Source organism: Erithacus rubecula (assembly GCF_903797595.1).
Source record: "Erithacus rubecula genome assembly, contig: scaffold_436_arrow_ctg1, whole genome shotgun sequence".
In the NCBI taxonomy this organism is placed as follows: Eukaryota; Metazoa; Chordata; class Aves; order Passeriformes; family Muscicapidae; genus Erithacus; species Erithacus rubecula.
This window is the reverse complement of record NW_027635902.1, coordinates 1,330-19,383: the sequence shown is the minus strand read 5'-3', so window position 1 is coordinate 19,383 and position 18,054 is coordinate 1,330. Positions and strand designations below refer to the sequence as shown.

The window sequence follows — 18,054 nt, the reverse complement described above, 5'->3', positions numbered from 1 at the left end:
ATCAGGAATTATTTTTAATTATTCTTTTAACTATTGCTGCCCTCAGAGTGGGTTTGCCTGAGGAGAATAGAAGCTCAGACATGCGAGTGTGAGCAGTCTGCTTCCCCTGGAGAAATCAGAGCAAACACAGAGCTCACATATGGGATTTGAGGGGTCCCAGTTGGTTGAAAGCTGGCAAATGCTGTCCTGATTGTCAAGGAGGACAAGAAGGACACCAGATACTCCAGGCCAGTCAGTCTCACTTCGATACCTGATAAAATCATGGAAAAGTTTATTCTGGGTAGTATTGAAAAACACTTGGAGGACAATACAGGCATCAGTCAGAGTCAGCATGGCTTCATGAGGGGAAGGTTCTGCTTCTGAAGTCTGATTTCTTTCTACGACAGGGTAAAACCCACTCGGTTGATGCAGGAAAACCAGCAGATGGAATCTTTCTGGATTTCAGCAGAGGTTTTGTTCCTGTGTCTCCCAGAATGCTTCTGGACAAAGTGTCCAGCACACAGCAGGATAAACACATGGCGTGAGCAACTGGCTCAGGGGTCAGGCACTGAGGGTGGCACCACACTGGCAGTGGTCACCAGTGGGTTCTGCAGGACTCCACTGTCAGCCCCAGCTCTTCAACATCTTCATTAAGGACCTGAACATGGGACTTGAAGGGATAGTCAGTAAATTAACTGATGGCACTAAATTGGGAGGAGCTGTCATCTGCCTGGAGGGCAGAGAGGCTCTGAGAGAGACCTCACAACTAGAGATGGGCAATCACCAACTGTGTGGAGTTCAACAAGGGCAGTGCCAGATTCTGCCCCTGGGATGGGGCACCCCTGCCTTGGTGTATGGACTGGGAAGGAGAGGCTGGAGAGCAGCTGCAGGGAGGCACCTGGGGGTCCTGGCCAAGGGCAAGTTGAACATGAGTCAGCAGTGCCCTGGCAGCCCAAAGTGCCACCGTGTCCTGGGGCAGCAGGCCCAGCACCAGCAGCTGGGCCAGGGAGGGGATTGTCACACTCTGCTCTGCACTGGGGTGGCCTCACCTTGAGTGACAACACAACATAGAAAAGACATGAAGCCATTGCACAGTGTCCAGAGGAGGTCACTAGGATGGGGAAGGATCTGCAGGGGCTCTGTGAGGACCAGCTTGGTTTGTTCAGCTGGAGAGGAGGAGACTCAGGTCAGACCTCACTGAGCTCTTCAACATCTTCCCAAGGGGCAGTGCAGGGACCAGCACCAATCTCTTCACTCTCATGAGCAGGGACAGGACTCAAGGAAATGGCTGGAGCTGAGTCAGGGAGGCTTAGGTTGGATATCAGGGAAAAGTTTTTCACCTAGAGGGAGCTTGAGCAATTGAACAGGGTCCCCAGGGAAGCGGTCAGTCCCAGCCCCAAGTCTGTCTTGGGACAAGAAGCATTTGGACAGTGCTCTCAGGCTCATGGTGGAATTGTGGTGTTCTGTGCAGGGACAGGAGTTGGACTCAATGATCCTGATGGAGTCCTTCCAACTCAGCAGATTCTGAGCTTCTCTGAAATTACTTCAACATCCAGCACTCAGCTTTCACTCAAGAATAAAGCTGTTCCAGCCTGGTGAACTCAGTCATTCCACTCCTCCTAAGTACAGCACCTACAATATCCCTCAACTTCTTTGGATGAACAAAAGAAATAAACTGCATTTAAGTGTCACGGTAACAATTCCCTGCCCTTCCTTACTGGCTGCTTGTAACAGAGGCCATTTACAGGGCTGCTCGGCAGGGGCCATGGTGTGCCCTGGCCATGGGAGGGGGCAGAACAGGGCAGGGGTGCCCCTGTGTGCCTGCCACCCACGAGGGGTGTGGCAGTGACAGAGGACATGTGGCCTGGCCGTGCCACCAGGGGTGCTAGGATGGGGGACAGGTGGCCATGGAGGTGCCACAAAGGATGTGGTGACACCAGGGGACAGGCATCCATGGAGGTCCAACCACGAGGGGACACATGGCCAAAGAGGTGCTACCATGACTGTGGTGACACAAGGGCACATGTGGCTATGGAGCAGCCACCATGGGTATGATGACACCAAGGTGGCCATGGAGGTGGCACCACAGGTGTCGTGATGCTCATGGAGGTGCCACCACGAGCATGGCAGGGCCAGGGGACACGTGTCCATGGGTTGCAAATGCTGGCAGGTGTGGCAGTGTGACAGTGACAGGCCAGGTGTGGGGCTAGGCTAGGGTGGCTCCATGCCCACCCCATGGGTGGCCCCACAAGTGCCAAGTCAGTTTGGCTGGGTCCTGGTGCCAGAGCCACAGGACCTGGCCCGGTGCCACTGTCCCCTGGCATGGGGACATGTGGGGACATGGGAGTGATGAGGGGGGGACAAGGCACTCCAGGTGGCTGTGCCAGGCCAGCACCTCCCACCCCATGCCCCAAAATCCATCACCTCCCAACCATCATCATCATCACCCTAAAAGTCATCACTTCCCCAAACCATGACCCCAAACCATCCCCATCACCCCCCAGCCATCCTTGTCACCCCGAAATTCATCACCCCCCACCCACCATCATCATCACCACCCACCCATCATCACTCCAAAATTCATCAACCCCACCTATCATCATCATCCCATCACCCACCACCCCCAAAATCATCCTCATCATCCCCCACCCATCATCACCCCCCACCCATTGTAATCACCCCAAAAATCATCAGCCCCCACCCATCACCCCAAAATTTCCCCCACTCTCCCACCCTTGTACCCTCTCACCTGCCCCGGGGACAGCACGTCTACTCCTCCTGCCCACGGAGTGCAGGTACTGCTGAAATTCATGTGGCCTCATCCCCTCACATCCCCGTGGCTTCTTGGGTGCCTTGGAGGGGTGGAAAATGCCCTCTGGAACAGTGACCAGCACATGCTGGCCTTGGGGACACCCCTGTCACCAGCCCTGTTGCTGTCGGTGTCAGAGTGGCTGTAGGAGCGTTTCCAGCCCTGCAGCCGCACCCAGCCCGGCTCCCCGGGGATCCCCCATCCCTTTCAGAGTCCTTCTGGGTGTGGCAGTGGTCACGGTGTGCCATTTGCAGGTCTTCGGTAGGGCAGGGGGCTCGGGAGTGTCCGGCGGGGCTTCCACCTCCATGTGTGGTGGGGGGGAGTCCATTTTAGGAGGTCCAGGGCCTGCATTACATGGCGGTGGGATGGAGGGAGTAATTTTGGAAGGTCCAGGGGTTGGATTTGGGGGTGGTGGGATGGGGAGAAGAATTTTGGGCTTGGATTTGGGGTCAATGGAACAGGGGAGGCATTTGAGGGGGCTGAATTTGGAATGATGAGATAGAGAAAATAATTTGGAGAGGTCCATGGGGTGGATTCGGGGGTGGTGGGGGTGCACTCCCAGCCTGGCATCCCCACCTTGAAGGGTCCCAATTTGTGGAGTCCCAAATTCTCGAGATGTCCCTGCCCACCCAGGGAAGAGGTCCCCACCCAGTGAGTGCCCACACCAGCCCCCCTGAGGCCCCACCCCTTCTGGTGACAGAGGAACAGAGTGACAGGGGGACAGGGTGATGGGTGCCCCCCAACCCATGCCGCGGGCACAGGGGGACTCTCCTCAGGAACGCCACTGATCCCCCTTTGTCACCCTCAGGGGCGGGGGCTTGGTGCACAGGACCCCCTCGCTGTGCCATCTCCGAGGTGGCACCTGCGCTTTTTGTCACCGCCACCCACCAGTTTGTCACCAGTGCCCCAAAGCAGGGCATGGCCCACATCCTACAGGACGGCTGGTGACAGCATTTTTGGGGTCAGCCCTGGCCACTTCCACCCCCATCATCCCCCTGAGGATTCTGCGCAACCCCGCACCCACCACGTTGCAGATTCATGGCTCTGGTGTCCATCTGGATCAGTGTCCATCCAGAATGGGATCCATGGCTCTGATATCTATCCAGACCAGTGTCCATCCAGAGTGGGATCCATGGCTCTGGTGTCCATCTGGACCAGTGTCCAACCTCTCCTGTACCCATCCATCCCAGGCTCCCTGGCCCTGGCTGCTCTTCACTGCAGAGTGGACAAGACCCACATTCAGTCCGAAGATGACACCAAACCCCCTCCCACCAACATCACCAGGCCACCCAACCGGAGTGCCAGTGTCCCCTGGCAGCCGGGCCAGCTCTGAATCTCTTGGAAGTGGAGATCCACAGGCCCGGGGCAGGGACACGAGGGCATCCAGGATGGCGAGCACCGAGTCCATGTAGTACGGGGGGACAGTTGAGGACACACTGCTGCGGGGATTTGTCCTCCCTAGTCTCCATCCTCTGCTCCTTGTCTGGGCGAGGAAGGACAAGGAGAGGATGGGATTTGCCTTCGTACCAGAGGGAAGGAGATTCCCCCATTGCGTCCCCGTCAGGACAGCGCACACAGCGGGGCTGTCCTGCAGCCGGGGGCCGTGCTGGGCTGGGAGATGGAGCAGGACAGAGGGGGAAAGAGGCAGTGACTTTCTGCTCACCTGCCTCGGGTTCCCGGACCATCTTCCTCACGGCTTCATCTTCCTCCTTCGGCCAAGGTTTGGGAATGGGAAATCCTGGTTTGGGGGGGAAAACAAGGGCTGAGCACGTTGGGTTTGATGGTGGCGCTGCCCAAGGGCAGCTGGAGCAGTCAGCGCCCCTTTCAGCCTCGGGGGCCCGGAGCCCGCTCAGCACCAACCTCCCGCACCCCTCCAGGCTGCCGGGGGTCCCCCGGCTCCGGGATCGCCCCTCTGCGCTCTCCCCGCTCCGGGGCTCCCGCCTTCCCCCCCCGGCTCTCCCGGGGAGCCCCACAGCCGATATTGCCCCCCTCCCCGCCGGTAAAAAGTGACCGCCACATGGGACCCGGCACGATCCATTCAGGGGCATTTCCAGCTCAGCTGTTGGCTCCAAAGATCCAAACATCCCCTGCCCTGGAAAAAGCCGTCCCCTAGAGTCCCGCGATGGATTTGTGGCCAGCGCCCCTCCCCGCTAACCTCCTCTCCCAGGGGAGGGCCGATGCTGCCGTACCCGCTGAGCTGCCGCCTGAGGGGGCGGCCGGGCTACGCGCGAGGTTCTGCGGCTCCTCCTTTTCCCCCCACTCCCCCTCTTTCTGTTCCTGCTCCTGCTCTTGCTTCTCCTGGGTCCCTGCTTTTCCTCCCTCTCCTCCTCTTCCTCCCGCTCCCCCTCCGTTCCCCGCTCGGCCCGGGCAGGTGTCGACACCCAAAAGCAGCCGCGCTCTGCTCTGGGAGGTTCCAAAGCGGCCTCGCCCCGCGCGGCGATGGGAATGATAGTGGGAGCACTGGGAGCGGTACTGGGAGCACCGCAGGCGATCCTGAGAGCCCTGGGAAGGAATTGGGAGCGCTTTCCCCCCCAGTACCGCTCTTACTGGGAGCATTGAGAGCAAGGAGCGCCGGGACGCGGCTACAGGCGGCGGTGGGCGGGGCCAAGCACAAGGGCGTGGTTATGCAAATAAAGGAGCGATCGCGCGCTGTGATTGGTGGGCTCGAGCAGCGCGCGGTTTTCCCGGTCATGTGAGAGCCGAGGGGAGCCAGAGCGATGGCGGCGGCGTCTGGTAGGAGGGAACAGGGACCGGGAGTAGGGACAGGGCCGAGAATACGGCAGAGGTACCGGGAACGGGGCCTGGAATGGGGATAGAGACCGGGAATGGGAGCTGGGATGGGAATATGGGAACAGGACAGGGAGTGTGCAGCCAGCAAGCGGAGAGAGAATCTGGGATGGGGATCAGTGTTCAGCAGTGTTCTAGTGGAACCCATCGGGGCTGGGAGCTCTGCAGCTGGGCCTGCCCTGGGCTGCTGCGGCCCAGGGCACAAAGGCTGGAGCTGCAGCCTTGCTCCTGGGGCAGAACAGGAGCCTGGGGCAGGCCCGTGGCCCCTGCACGGCCCCAGCAGGAGGGAGGGCTCTGAGCCCAGGGCTGCTGGCAGGATGGGCTGCTGGGGCCAGCTGGGGGCCCTGAGCAATGCCCAAAGGAACATGGAATGGGACGGTGAATGTGAAAACAGCAACCAGAGAGAGAATATGGGATGAGGATTAGGAAGATGGGACCAGGATTGGAAATGGGAATACGGGAGTAGAACTGGGAGTGGGAACTATGAAATGGGACAGGGATTATAGAAATGGAAGTATGGGAATGAGAGCAGGAATATGAGAATAGGAACAGGACAAGGAATATGGACCTGGAAATATGGGAAAGGCAACCAAACAGAATATGGGACAGGGACAGGGAATGAAAGTGGGAATGGGATCCAGACTGGAATGGGAGCAGGATGGGACTGGGAGTGAGGTGACAGGGGAATGGGCAGGGGGACATGGGGACAGTTCCAGGGCAGGGGGTCCTTGATCAACTGTCCCAGAACATCCACCAGGATCTCCCAGTGCAGCTGGAGCTGCTGGGACTGGGGTGCCCAAAGCCCTGTGCAACCCCCCAGTCCCTCCCAGGAACCCTCAACTCCCTCGGACCCAGCATCTCTCTTATCCCTGGGAAGATCCCCCCATGTCCCCTTCCACATCTTAGTTCAACTTATTTATTTTTACCCCAGTTTTGTGTGTTTGGGAAGGGCAAAGAAAATCCAGAAAGAAAAGGCCACGGGGAGCCAGGAGGATGTGGAGCCCCAGCCAGGTGTCTTCCCAACATGGATCACCTGGGACCACTGGGGCTCTGCCCACTGGGGGTCACTGGGGATCATCCTGCCGTGGGGGATGGAGATGGAGCAGTGCAGTGTCTTGGTTTGAAAGACAGGTGTCTGCTAAGGAGGGCAGGAGCCTCTCTTGAAACAGAAAATGTAAACTCCCTCCCTCTAAATTAATGTAACTTCGAAATTAATGAGCTCTCAGGCAAAGATGGGAATTGGAATAACAGTTCTTTATTGGGAAAATAAAAATAAAAATATAGTAATATAACAAGCAAAACACTGACAGAGTTGTAATACAACCTAACGCCCTGTTGGTCAGGGTGTTGCTAGCAGTGTGATTAAATGCTGACTACAGCTTTCCTGGAGTGACAGATGTGGTTTGTTGAAACAATGATTTCGGAGAAGGGTGTAGTTTCTTTTTTAAGGTCTAGTGGTGATGAAGATGGGCCTGGTCTTCCACTGGGAATTTAGTGGGAAAAGGTTGCTCTGATGCTTCAAATTTTGGATTTTATTTAGGTAGGATATGCTTGATTTTTCCCCTTGGGAAGAATTACATCATCTCACAGTGGGATAATGTAATTTGATCAGTCCTGCAGTGAGATTTTGTGGCTTATTAACAGAAGATATCTTCATGGACAAAGGGTGGGTCCTGGAAGAGATAAAGAAAACAGCTCCACCTGGCTTTAACAGCTGGCCTGTTAACAGAGGATATTCCCCCCCTCCCCCACATCCCATCCCCCCCACAGTTATGAGGGATGAGTCATGGAAAAGATAAGGAACACTGCTCTGCCTGGTTTTAACAGATGGTGATACAATATATACTTCTGGTTACATCTTGCATTGCAACCTAAGACATTATCTACTCCTTATTCTATTACCATCTGCATCATACCTAAATTAATACCTTCTTTAAACTGTACTCTATATATATATACACAATGAGACTTTACACACAGTTCTTGCTTAAGATTAGGTTTTTCTGTACTCAACAGGTTTCTTTGTCTTTCTGCATTACCTACCAAGTGTAACCAGGTTCTTGAGCAAAAACAATTGTAGGGATTGATTTGCCTTTGCTTGAGGTGGGCCTAATCTAAACAGTCTAAAATACCTTTTATGTGCACTACAGGGACTTTATCCCCATGCACTGTGTGCAAGGCTTCAGACTGGGCAGGACTTGCTTGAGTGATGGACTCTCAGGTGTTGACTATTTAGGTGGCTTTTGTTAAGTTCATTTCTCAATTTTTGGATGTTTCCCTGCCAAGTGCCTTTAGGGTAATTTTAAGTAGTCTGTTGTACAGTTCAACTTTCCTGGCAGCTGGTGTGTGATAAGGGATATGATCTATTTATTCAATATCCTGGTTTTTGGCTGAGGTGTTTCTAAGGCTGTTCTTGAAATGGGTCCTGTTGTCTGACGATTCTCTCAGGGGTGCTGTGTCTTTATAGGACTTGCTTTTTTGGGCTTCAGACGGTGTTTTGAGTAGTAGTGTGAGGTACAGGGTGGGTTTCTAATGATCTAGTGGTGGCTTCTACAATTGTGCTCACGTAGCACTTGCCTTGGGGGGTTTGAGGCAGTGTGATGTAGTTCATTTGCTGGGCTTCTTTATACTTATATTTGGAATACTGCCCCCCATATTAGAGAGGCTTTATCGGCTTGGCTTGCTTGATTTTAGCACATGTCTTACAGTTATGGGTAACTTGAGAAATGCTATTTATGGTTAAATCTACTTTTCAGTTTTGTGCCTACTTAGAGGTGGCATTTTTGCCTTGATGGCTTGAGGTATTATGGGCCTATTGAGTTAGGAACAACTCTCCCCTATGTTTGTAATTTAAATTTATTTGTGACATCTCTATTTTTGCAGCTTGATCTACTTGCTTGTTCTTTTGGTGTTTTTTATTACCTGACTTTTGGGGACATGCCTATCTACAAAATGGACTTTTACAGAGAGTTTGTCTGAGTGGCAATGTTTTTGCACTCATCAGCAGCCTCAATTGGTTTTCCTTTATGTTGCTAGCTGGCCTTTTTTACCTTTCTAGCTAACTCCACAGAGCATTGGTTACTATTTATGATTCAGTATAAAGGTAGAGCTTTGGCCAGTTCTCTCTTTCAGCAGTGTCCAGGGCCAGCTGAATGGCTTTGAGTTCAGCAAGTGCACTTGATTCACCTTCTCCTTCAGTAGCTTGTGTGACTCGTCGTGTGGGGCTCCCTGCGGCCACTTTCCACTTCTGGTTCATCTCAACCATGAGACAGAAACTGTCAGTGACAAGAGCACAGCGTGTTTCTTGTGCTGGTAGTTGGTTGTATGGTGGAGCTTTTTAGCCTGGGTTACTTGTTTCTGCTCCTTTTTGTTAGTGAGACTAAAGTTTTAATCTTGTGGCCAGTTTGTAATTATTTTTAAAATTTCAGGGCAATTCAGATTTCCAATACAGGCTCACTGTGTGATGAAGGCAATCCATTTATTCTATGTAGTGTTGGTGGTGTGGTGGGTAGAGGGATCCTTTTCTTTAAACATCCACTCCAGAACCGGGGTAGTTGGGGTGCCAAGAGGAGTTGTGCTTTTGTACTAATTACTTCTGAGGTGGGTTGAACTTTCTTATTTTTGTGGGAGTGTAGTTGGCTTCGGTCTTTCCGTAACTTTGACTCTAGAATTCTTGTGTTTGGCCTCGAGTCTCCCCAGGCACCTTCTGCTAAAGGCTCCAGGACAAGCCATTGTTCCTGGCTGCAGTGTAAAGCACATTCCTCACTTTTGGTCCTGTCCTGACTGGGCTAAAGGCTACTGTATGAGCGATTTTCTGCTTAATGTGGGCAAAGGCTTGTTACTGTTCAGGGCTGGAGTTGGAATTGTTCTTCTTGAAGGTAACCAGGCAGAGAAGGCTCACAGTCTGGCTGTACTCAGGAATGTGCATTCTCTAAAAACCTATGGTGCCTAGGAAAGCTTGTGTTTCCTTCTTGCTGGTTGGTGGAGATATTGCAGTGATCTTATTGATAACTTCAGAGGGAATCTGACGCTGTCAATCTACCACTTCACTCCCAGGAACTGGATCTCTCAGGCAGGTCCCTTGGCTTTGCTCTTCTTGATGGTGAAGCCAGCTTCCTGCAGAATCTGGATGATCTTCTCTCCTTTCTCACACACTTTTATTGCTGTGTTTGTCCACACAATGATGTTACTGGTATACTGTAGATGTTTTGGAGCTTTTCCCCTTTCTAGTGCAGTTTGGGTTAGTTTATGGCAGATGGTGGGGCTGTGTTTCCAGCCCTGGGGCAGTGGGTTCCAGGTGTGCTGGACACCCCTCCAGGTGAAAGCAAACTGAGGCCTGCACTCTGCTGCCAAAGGAATGGAGAAAAATGCATTGAAAAATTGCAATGTCAGTGGTGCCACTTTGCTGCCTTGGACTCCAGCTCGTACTGGAGTTCCAGCATGTCTGGCACAGCAGCACTCAGCAACTATTGAGAGAGAGACAGGAACTACTGACTGGTGATCAGAATCCAAATTTACTGTGAGCTACATATGCTTATATACTATTTTTAGGAAGGCTAGTATTTTTTTTTAGTGCATTGATTGGGTTAACCATCACACATATTGCAACTTTTCTACTTAATTCAGTCTTCTTTCCTGTCACCAGTCTTGATCCAATCTTCATGCAATCTTCAAAGCTCTCTGTGTTCTTACCAAGGCCTCTTGGTTATCCAGCTGCTTATGCTAATTAAATCCATGGTACTCTCTGTCTTTGCTCCCACAGTGGAGTCACTCCATTCAAGGCACAATAGTCTACAGTCAATTTCTATTTTCTGTCAGACTTGCCCACAGGCAAACTGGGGCTGTTGAAGGATGAGTGGGTTTTACTGACCACCCTTTGGGTTTCTAGCCAAAATTTTATGGATGGGGATCATGGCATCTTGATTCATCTGATACTGCTGGCAGTGCACCATCGTGATGGCAATTGGCACTTGTTGCTCTCCTACCTTCAAGAGTCCTACTGCAGAGGGGTTTTCTGATCGTCCAGGCAAGGTGTTCAATTGCTTAATGCCCTCTGCCTCTACAGCAGCTATTCCAAAAGCCCACCTGAGTCCCTTTGGATCTTTGTAATAGCTGTTCCTGAGAAAGTCTGTGCCTAGAATACACGGAGCATCTGGGCTGTGGAGACCAAAGGCATTCCCAATTAGGGAAAGCAACCCCTGTTTTATTCCCTGGGTCAACCCTGTGCCCCTCTCCCTGTCTGTCAGCCTTTTGGTCACTCCCACTCTGTTCCCCTGTTGGCCTTTTTGCCCTAACCCCACCCTTGGACACCCCCTGTCCCCTGGTAATTGGCCCCTAAAGTTTTCCCCGCCTGCTGATCCCATGTACCAAACCTGAAGCCCCCACAAGCCCCATTGCCTTTGTTCCCTGAACTCTGGATGATGCAGATCTGTGGCTGAAATAAACATCTCTATAAAACCCTTGCAAAGGCCTTTCCTGCTCCTTTATTAGCTACCACCCTAATTAACAACCAGATGCAACACTGGGCCAGTCACAATTGGATGTTTCTGCCACTCCTTCCCAGTCAGGCTCACCTCAGCCTCCAGCAAAGTCATTTCCTGTGATCCTCTTGTCACCCCAACAATGGCAACAGGTTCTTCCCCCACATGTCCTGATGCCATTAGGGTACACTGTGAACCAGTATCAACTAACGCCTCATGTTTCTGTGGCTCTGATGTGCCAGGGCATTGGATCTACTCCATCCAAAAGACCTGGCTTTCCCATGCCTCTCCCTGGCTCGAGGCAGAGCCCCTCTAGCCCTGGTTATTATTTCTTTTTTGGGCATACATACTAGAGGTTCTTTTAAGGGGATCTCACAGGTTATCCTCCTTTCTGTAATACCTGGCAGCTTGGTCATGGGAGGCTCCCTTCACTTTAGTGGAGCTCCCTCTGTTAACATTTCCCTCCCTGAGTTGACACACCCGTGCTGCCAGGACAGAGGTGGGTTTCTCATCTCACCTTTTCCTGATTTCCCCATGGTTGTGCAAAAAGAACCACTGGTCAGCTTGTGGGGTGTACCCTCTCTCCCTAGCTGGGGGGTGTTGGGCTCTGACTTTGGGGCCTGTGACTCGTACTCATGCTGCATTGATCTTCCTCATCTCTTCCCTTGTCTCCCTCGTCTCTTAAACTCCTCTTTGAGTTCCTTAACCAGAGCAGAGACATGAGTCTGCATCGGGCTGTTGATCATACTCTTGTAATTTCTGAGCTTGTTGGTGACAGAACCCAGTCTCTTGGTTGTTACCAGCATTAATCATTGCAATGAAGGTGGTATATTGAGATGGTCCTAGATTTGTGAAATTCCACATCTGCCCTGTGCACCTGACTTTGTCATGGCCATTGTCCTGCTGTCCACCCCTCCCAAAGAGCACCTCCAGTGCTGCCACTTCTCTCAGCTGCTGGATCCCTTCCTCAAGGCTCTTCCAGTGCATTCTATGGTGGTGCTCCTGCATTCTCTCTGTGGAAAAACCTCTCTCTTACACTCATTAAAAACTACTCCCAGAGGGAAAGGGGGTCTGGCTCCCTTACGACTACCTGATCCACACCTGAGTCCTGGGTCAAGGATCCCAAATTCCTTGCCTCAGAACCATCCAGTTGTACACCTGTACCCAAAAGGTCCCAGACCTGAAGTAATCAGATTGTATAAACCTTATGCTCCCATCATACAATGTCTTTTTGCAAATTACAGAGACTTTTATACTACAGGGAATCAGTGATAATCTCAACCTCTGACTCCCCTACAGGTTGTGAGGACCCTCCTTTCTTATCTTTATTAACTGGGTGCTCTCATTTCATCTTAGACTTTTTAGTTTTTACAAGGGTGACTGCTGCTGGCTGTGCCTGCCCCTGCAGCTCAGCTGGAGCCTGGAGGGTTGTAACGTTGTGTGTTCCACTGCTGCATCATCAGACTGTCCCTCTGTGAGGCAGGGGAGGGTTTCTCACTAGCTGAAGCAGTGCTTTCCTTCAGCATATGGGAATAGGAATAACAGTGTTTTCTAGGAAAATTAAAATAAAAATATAGTAGTATAGAAACCAGAACCCTGATAGAGTCAGAATACAGCCTGACGCCCTGTTGGTCAGGGTGTTGTTAGCAGTGTGATTAAATGCTGACTATAGTTTTCTTGGAGTGACAGATGTGGTTTTGTTGAAACAATGATTTTGGAGAAAGGTGTAGTTTCTTTTTTAAGTCTAGTGGTGATGAAGATGGACTTGGTCTTCCTCTGGGAATTTAATGGAAAAAGGCTTCTCTGATGTTTCAAATTTTCAGACTTTTTTTGGCTCTTCCTCATGGATGAGGGTGGCATCTCAAATTGAGGATGTAATTTGATCAGTCCTGCAGTGAGATTTAGTGGCTTATTAACCGAAGATATCTTCCTGGACAAAGGGTGGGTCCTGGAAGAGATAAAGAAAACAGCTGCACCTGGCTTTAACAGCTGGCCTATTAACAGAGGATATTCCCCCCCTCCCCCACATCCCATCCCCCCCACAGTTATGAGGGATGAGTCATGGAAAAGATAAGGAACACTGCTCTACCTGGTTTTAACAGATGGTGATAGAATATATACTTCTGGTTACATCTGGCATTGCAGCCTAAGACTGGCACAAAGCTCTTCCCACACTCAGGGCACTCCCAGGGCTTCCCTCAGTGGTGCCTCCGTTGGTATCTGGTGCAATGAGAGCTCTGTGAGAAGCTCTTCCCACACTTGGGACACTCACAGGGGCTGAGCCATCCCAAGGAGCGGGGCTGTGCTGTGCTCTGGTGCCTGTGCCATCCCAAGGAGGGGGCTGGCTGTGGTTTGTTTGGTGCCTGTGCCATCCCCAGGGCAGTGTCCCAGGGCAGCTCTCAGTGTCCCCAGCAGGTCACGCTGTCCAGTGCAGCCGTGCCAGCGGTCACTGCGCACTCGGGGCAGGCTGGGCTGGACGGGGCTCGGGGCAGAAACGCCGCCCCCGGGACTGGGGTCTCCCCCTGCCTCTGGGCCCAGCCCCTGGTGGCAGCGCCTTGGGCAGGGCACGGGGCTGCTGCTGGCCCAGGGGGACAGGCCTTGCCCCCTGCCAGCTGCCTGGGCCCCTCTCATGCCTGTCCCACATCCCTGGGGCTCCTGTCCCTGCTGCTCCCCAACACCTTCACTGCCCCCATCAAAGCCCCACTCAACCTCTGCACTGTGACCTCTGGAAAGAAAGAAAGGATGAGAGAAAGGAAGTGTTGTCAGATGACCCTGGCTGGATGCCAGGCACCCACCAAAGCTGCTCTCATTCCCCTCCAGAGATGGACAGGAGACAAAATAGAATGAAGGCTTCATGGGTTGAGATAAGGACTGGAACTGATCACGCAGCAAATGCCATAATGGGAAAAACAGGTTTGAAATTAGAGATATTAATTGAATTTAAATGAATTGAATCAGAGCAGCATAGTGAGAAGTAAAATGAAGCTTTAAAAACACCTTCTGCCCATCTCTCCCTCCTTCCCAGCTCTACCTCCTGCCTCAGTGGGTGCAGGGTCAGTTCATGACGTGTTGTTTCTCCTGCTGCTCGGGGAGAGGAGTGGTTGCTCTGCTGCACCATGAGGTTCCTTCTGGAGATGCTTCTCCATGAACTTCCCCAAGGTGAGTTCATCTCATGGACAGCAGTTCTTCACTAACTGCTCCATCGTGGGTCACACTTGCATGGGCTCACAAGTCCTGCCAGGACCCTGCTCCAGCGTGGGCTCCTCTCTGCACGGGTTTGCAGGTCCCTGCCAGGTCCCTGCTCCAGCACAGGTTTCTCATGGGGTCCCAGTCTCCTCTCAGGCATCCCCCTGCTCCGGCACGGGCTCCTCCAGGCGCTGCAGGTGCATCTCTGCACTCCGTGCCCTCCATGGGCTGCAGGGGCCCGGCTGCCTCAGCACAGACTGCACCATGGAATGTCAGGGCAATCAGCTCCAGCCCCTGGAGCAGCTCCTGCCCCTCCTCCTGCCCTGCCCTGGCTGTGCACAATTGTTCCTCTCACATGTTCTCACCCTGCTCTTCCCTGGCCACAGTTACAACTCCACTATAACCCAATCCTGGTGTCACCCCCTTTTCCCTCCCCACAGGGCTCCTGCCCCAGCTCCTGCAGCCCCCGGGAGGGAATTTGGAGAGGGGGCAGAGGGGGTGTGCAGCCCCCACCATGGGATGACCCCAGCCCAGCCCCTTTGTTCAACACCAAGCTGGGCTTGTGGCCACAGGAGGAAGAGGCCGAGGGGAAGCAGATACTGCAGGTGGGACAGTGCTAAGGCTCAGGGCAAGGTCCTGCCCTGCACACCTGGCTCAGGTGTGACCCTGCCCCGGGAAAGGAGCAGGACATTCCCATTCCCACAGATCCTGTCCCCAAAATCCCACTCTTGGGATCCCTCACCCATCTCTGCAGTCCCTGCTCCAGCATCTCCAGGTGTCTGGGAAGAGTCCAAAGGGATGGAATTTCCCACCCAGGGTCCCCAGCAAGCCCCACTTTGGATCTGCTGTCCCCCAGTTTTCCCAGTTTCCCTCTCCTTTTCCCCAGGCCGGGTTTCCCCCACCCCCAGTGGGTGGCAGCAGCCGAGAGCTCCGCGCTGCCCATCCCGACCTGTCCCGGCTCCATCCCTGCTCCTGCCACGGGCTGCAAGGGCTCGGGAACGGGGCAGGAGCAGTGGGGATGGGGGAGCGGTGATGGAGAAACAGCGGGAGAAGAGGTGGAGGGATTAAGATGAGGAGGAAGAGGAGGAGGAGTGGGAGGAAGAGCTGGGATAGAGGATGAGGAGCAGGAACTGGAAGCAGAGGGACCACGCAGTCCAGCCCTCGCTGTGTCCGCAGCCCTCCCGCCCCTGGGACATTGTCCCCCCATCTCACAGTGACCGCAGAGGGGCAGCTCGCCCCTGGGGTCTCTGTCGGAGGGAGTTTTTGAGGGTGTAGGGGAAGATTTTTGGAGCTTGAAGGACTCCAAAGCTAAGCCACAAATGCCCTTTGGGGAGATTTGGGGGGGTGTCCCAGGAGGTTGTTTATTCCCGGAGGAGGGCAGAACACTGGGACACCAACAGCTGGGCAGCTGTCGGGGGCCAGCACCGCCCCCAGTTCCGGGGTCACCGGGTCGTGGCGGAGGAGCTCGGCCAGGAGCTGCCACTGGTCTGCAGTGAGAGCCGGGGGGCGTTCACCCAGCACCGCTCAGCACCCCGGGGTGCTGCAGACCCCCAACCCCCTCCCCAAGGCCGTGGCGGTGCTGGGGGAGTTGCCCCAGGCCTGAGTCTCAAGTGTGTCCAGGATGGTGAGCACCGAGTCCATGTGGTGTGGGGCAACAACTGGGGGGCAACCAGTGGGGGGGTGAGGAGGACTAAGGGGTGGGGAGAGGACTGGAGGAGGGGAAAGGCATCCACAAAAGTACCAGAAGCAGGAAGGTGCCTGAATATGGGGGAAAGGGTGGAAAAGGGAGGAAATGATCCAAAAAAAGAGGAAGGGAACCAAAATAAGGGGAAAGGAAACAAAATAAGTGGGAAAGACCCAAAAGAGGGGAAGACACAAAATAGGGGAGCAAGTATCCAGAATAGGGGGAAAAGACCCAAAATCAGAGGAGAAAGGTTTTCATGGGGTGTCACAGGGTGTCACGGCTTGTCCCTACCTGTGCTGGGGCAAGTGCAGACACTCAGTGCCAGGAGCAGCCACAGAAACATCCTGAGGGACATGGGGACACCCTGAAGGACACGGGCCTGGGACCTCAGGTACTTAGGCCACGCTGGGGGTGGGGGACAGGAACACAGGACGAGAGACAGGGGCACATGGAAGGGGACTGAGACACACAGAGGGGTGACAGGGAACCATGGTGGAGGATGGGGACAGAGGGGAGGGGACACAATGCTACCAGGACACACAGCAGGGGACAATGTCGCCACACCTGTGGGGACACTGCCACTAGGACACCTCTAGTGACACCCCGCGTGGCACTGATCCTTGCCCTGTCCCCCAGGGGTCCCCTGAACGTGGTGGCCCTGGGACACCCTGGTGGCTGTCACTTGCTTCCACACTGCTTTTCACCAGCTGAACAAGCCCTGACAACAACTTGTCAACAACCCTCCCACCCTGGTGGGTGGTGACATTTGGCTGGGATATTGCAGTAGTGACAGTGGGGATGTGGTGCATTGGGCAACCATCTTAGCCATGGCTGAGATGAGGTGCAGGTGACACTGTGGTGGCACAGGTTGTGGCATTGATGCTGTTGCAGTTCATGTCCCCACCCATGTCCACGTCCCCTTATGTCCACAGCTAGGCCTGTGTCTCCATCCATGTCTATGTCCCCATGAAAGGCTGTGTCCCCTCATGTCCCCATCCATGACCTCACCTGTGTCATTGTCTACCACATCTCCCCATCCATGCATTACTTCAACATCTTTATTTTTACTCTAATTTCAGGACTTTCAAAGGGATGAACAGAAACCTTTTTGTTTCAAGGCCAAAACAAAAAGATTTACGTGTCCCTGCTGGCAGAGCATCCACATGCTTGGCTGGGTGGGAAGAACCCTTTTTGGAGGGGTTTCCACCCCACTGTCTCCAAAATCGTGGGATTTGCCCCAGTCTGTTCCCATTTGGATGTGGAAGATGTGCATTGGCCAGAGAGGATTAAAACAATGGTTTTTTATTGTAGAAGACCTCCAAGGCCACCCAGTGTTGCTTGATGCCACCAGAAGATGCAACAAATGATATTTTTCTGGGGTCAGAAGTCGACAAATGTGCTCTCCACAATGGATTTGTGATGTTGGTCTGTGGATGTATCCAGGTACCCAAGGGAAGCCAGGAGAATGTGGAGCCCCCCCAGCCAGGTGTCTTCCCAACACAGATCACTGGGGCTCTGCCCACTGGGAGACACTGGGATCATCCAGCACGGATCCTGTAACGGAGAACGGAGCTGGAGCGGCACATGAAGCTCTTCCCACATTCAAGGCACTCACAGGGCTTCCCTTAGTGGTACCTCCGTTGGTGCGTGGTCAAGTGTGAGCTCTGTGAGAAGCTCTTCCCACACTCAGAACACTCATAAGGCCTCTCCCTGGTGTGGATGCGCCGGTGGGTGACGAGGTTGGACTTGTACCTGAAGCCCTTCCCACATTCGGGACAACAGAAGGGCTTCTCCTCTATGTGAATGTGCTGGTGCTGGAGGAGACTGGAGCTGGTTGGAAACCTCTTGCTGCATTTATCACACTCGTAGGGCTGTTCAGCCGTGTGGCTCCTTTGGTGGACAATCAGATCAGAGCTGGTCCTGAAGCACTTGCCACACTGGGAGCACTCATAGGGCCTCTCCCCAGTGTGGATACGCAGGTGGGAGACAAGGCAGCAGTTGTATTTGAAGCCCTTCCCACAGCTGGGGCAGCGGAAGGGCCTCTCCTCTGTGTGAATGCGCTGATGCCTGAGGAGATTGGAGCTGGTCTGAAACCTCATCCTGCATTTGTCACACTCGTAGGGCCTCTC

At 53.5% G+C, this 18,054-nt stretch overlaps 2 long non-coding RNA genes across 3 annotated transcripts; one reads left to right on the top strand and one right to left on the bottom strand.

Annotated features, from left to right (window-relative positions):
• Positions 1–1,137: 1,137 nt before the first annotated feature.
• On the bottom strand, positions 1,138–4,382 carry LOC306816201. 2 transcript variants are annotated; one of them, XR_013777599.1, is made up of 3 exons: positions 3,813–4,382; positions 2,729–2,831; positions 1,138–1,630 (listed from the first exon to the last, which is right to left on the bottom strand). It is a non-coding gene; the product is annotated as an uncharacterized lncRNA (long non-coding RNA). The 2 variants fall into 2 exon arrangements; XR_013777600.1 differs by having other exon boundaries at positions 1,138–1,627.
• A 647-nt stretch (positions 4,383–5,029) lies between these two features.
• LOC306816200 lies at positions 5,030–17,212 on the top strand. Its single transcript, XR_013777598.1, has 3 exons — positions 5,030–5,573; positions 14,081–14,214; positions 17,005–17,212. It is a non-coding gene; the product is annotated as an uncharacterized lncRNA (long non-coding RNA).
• Positions 17,213–18,054: the final 842 nt, after the last annotated feature.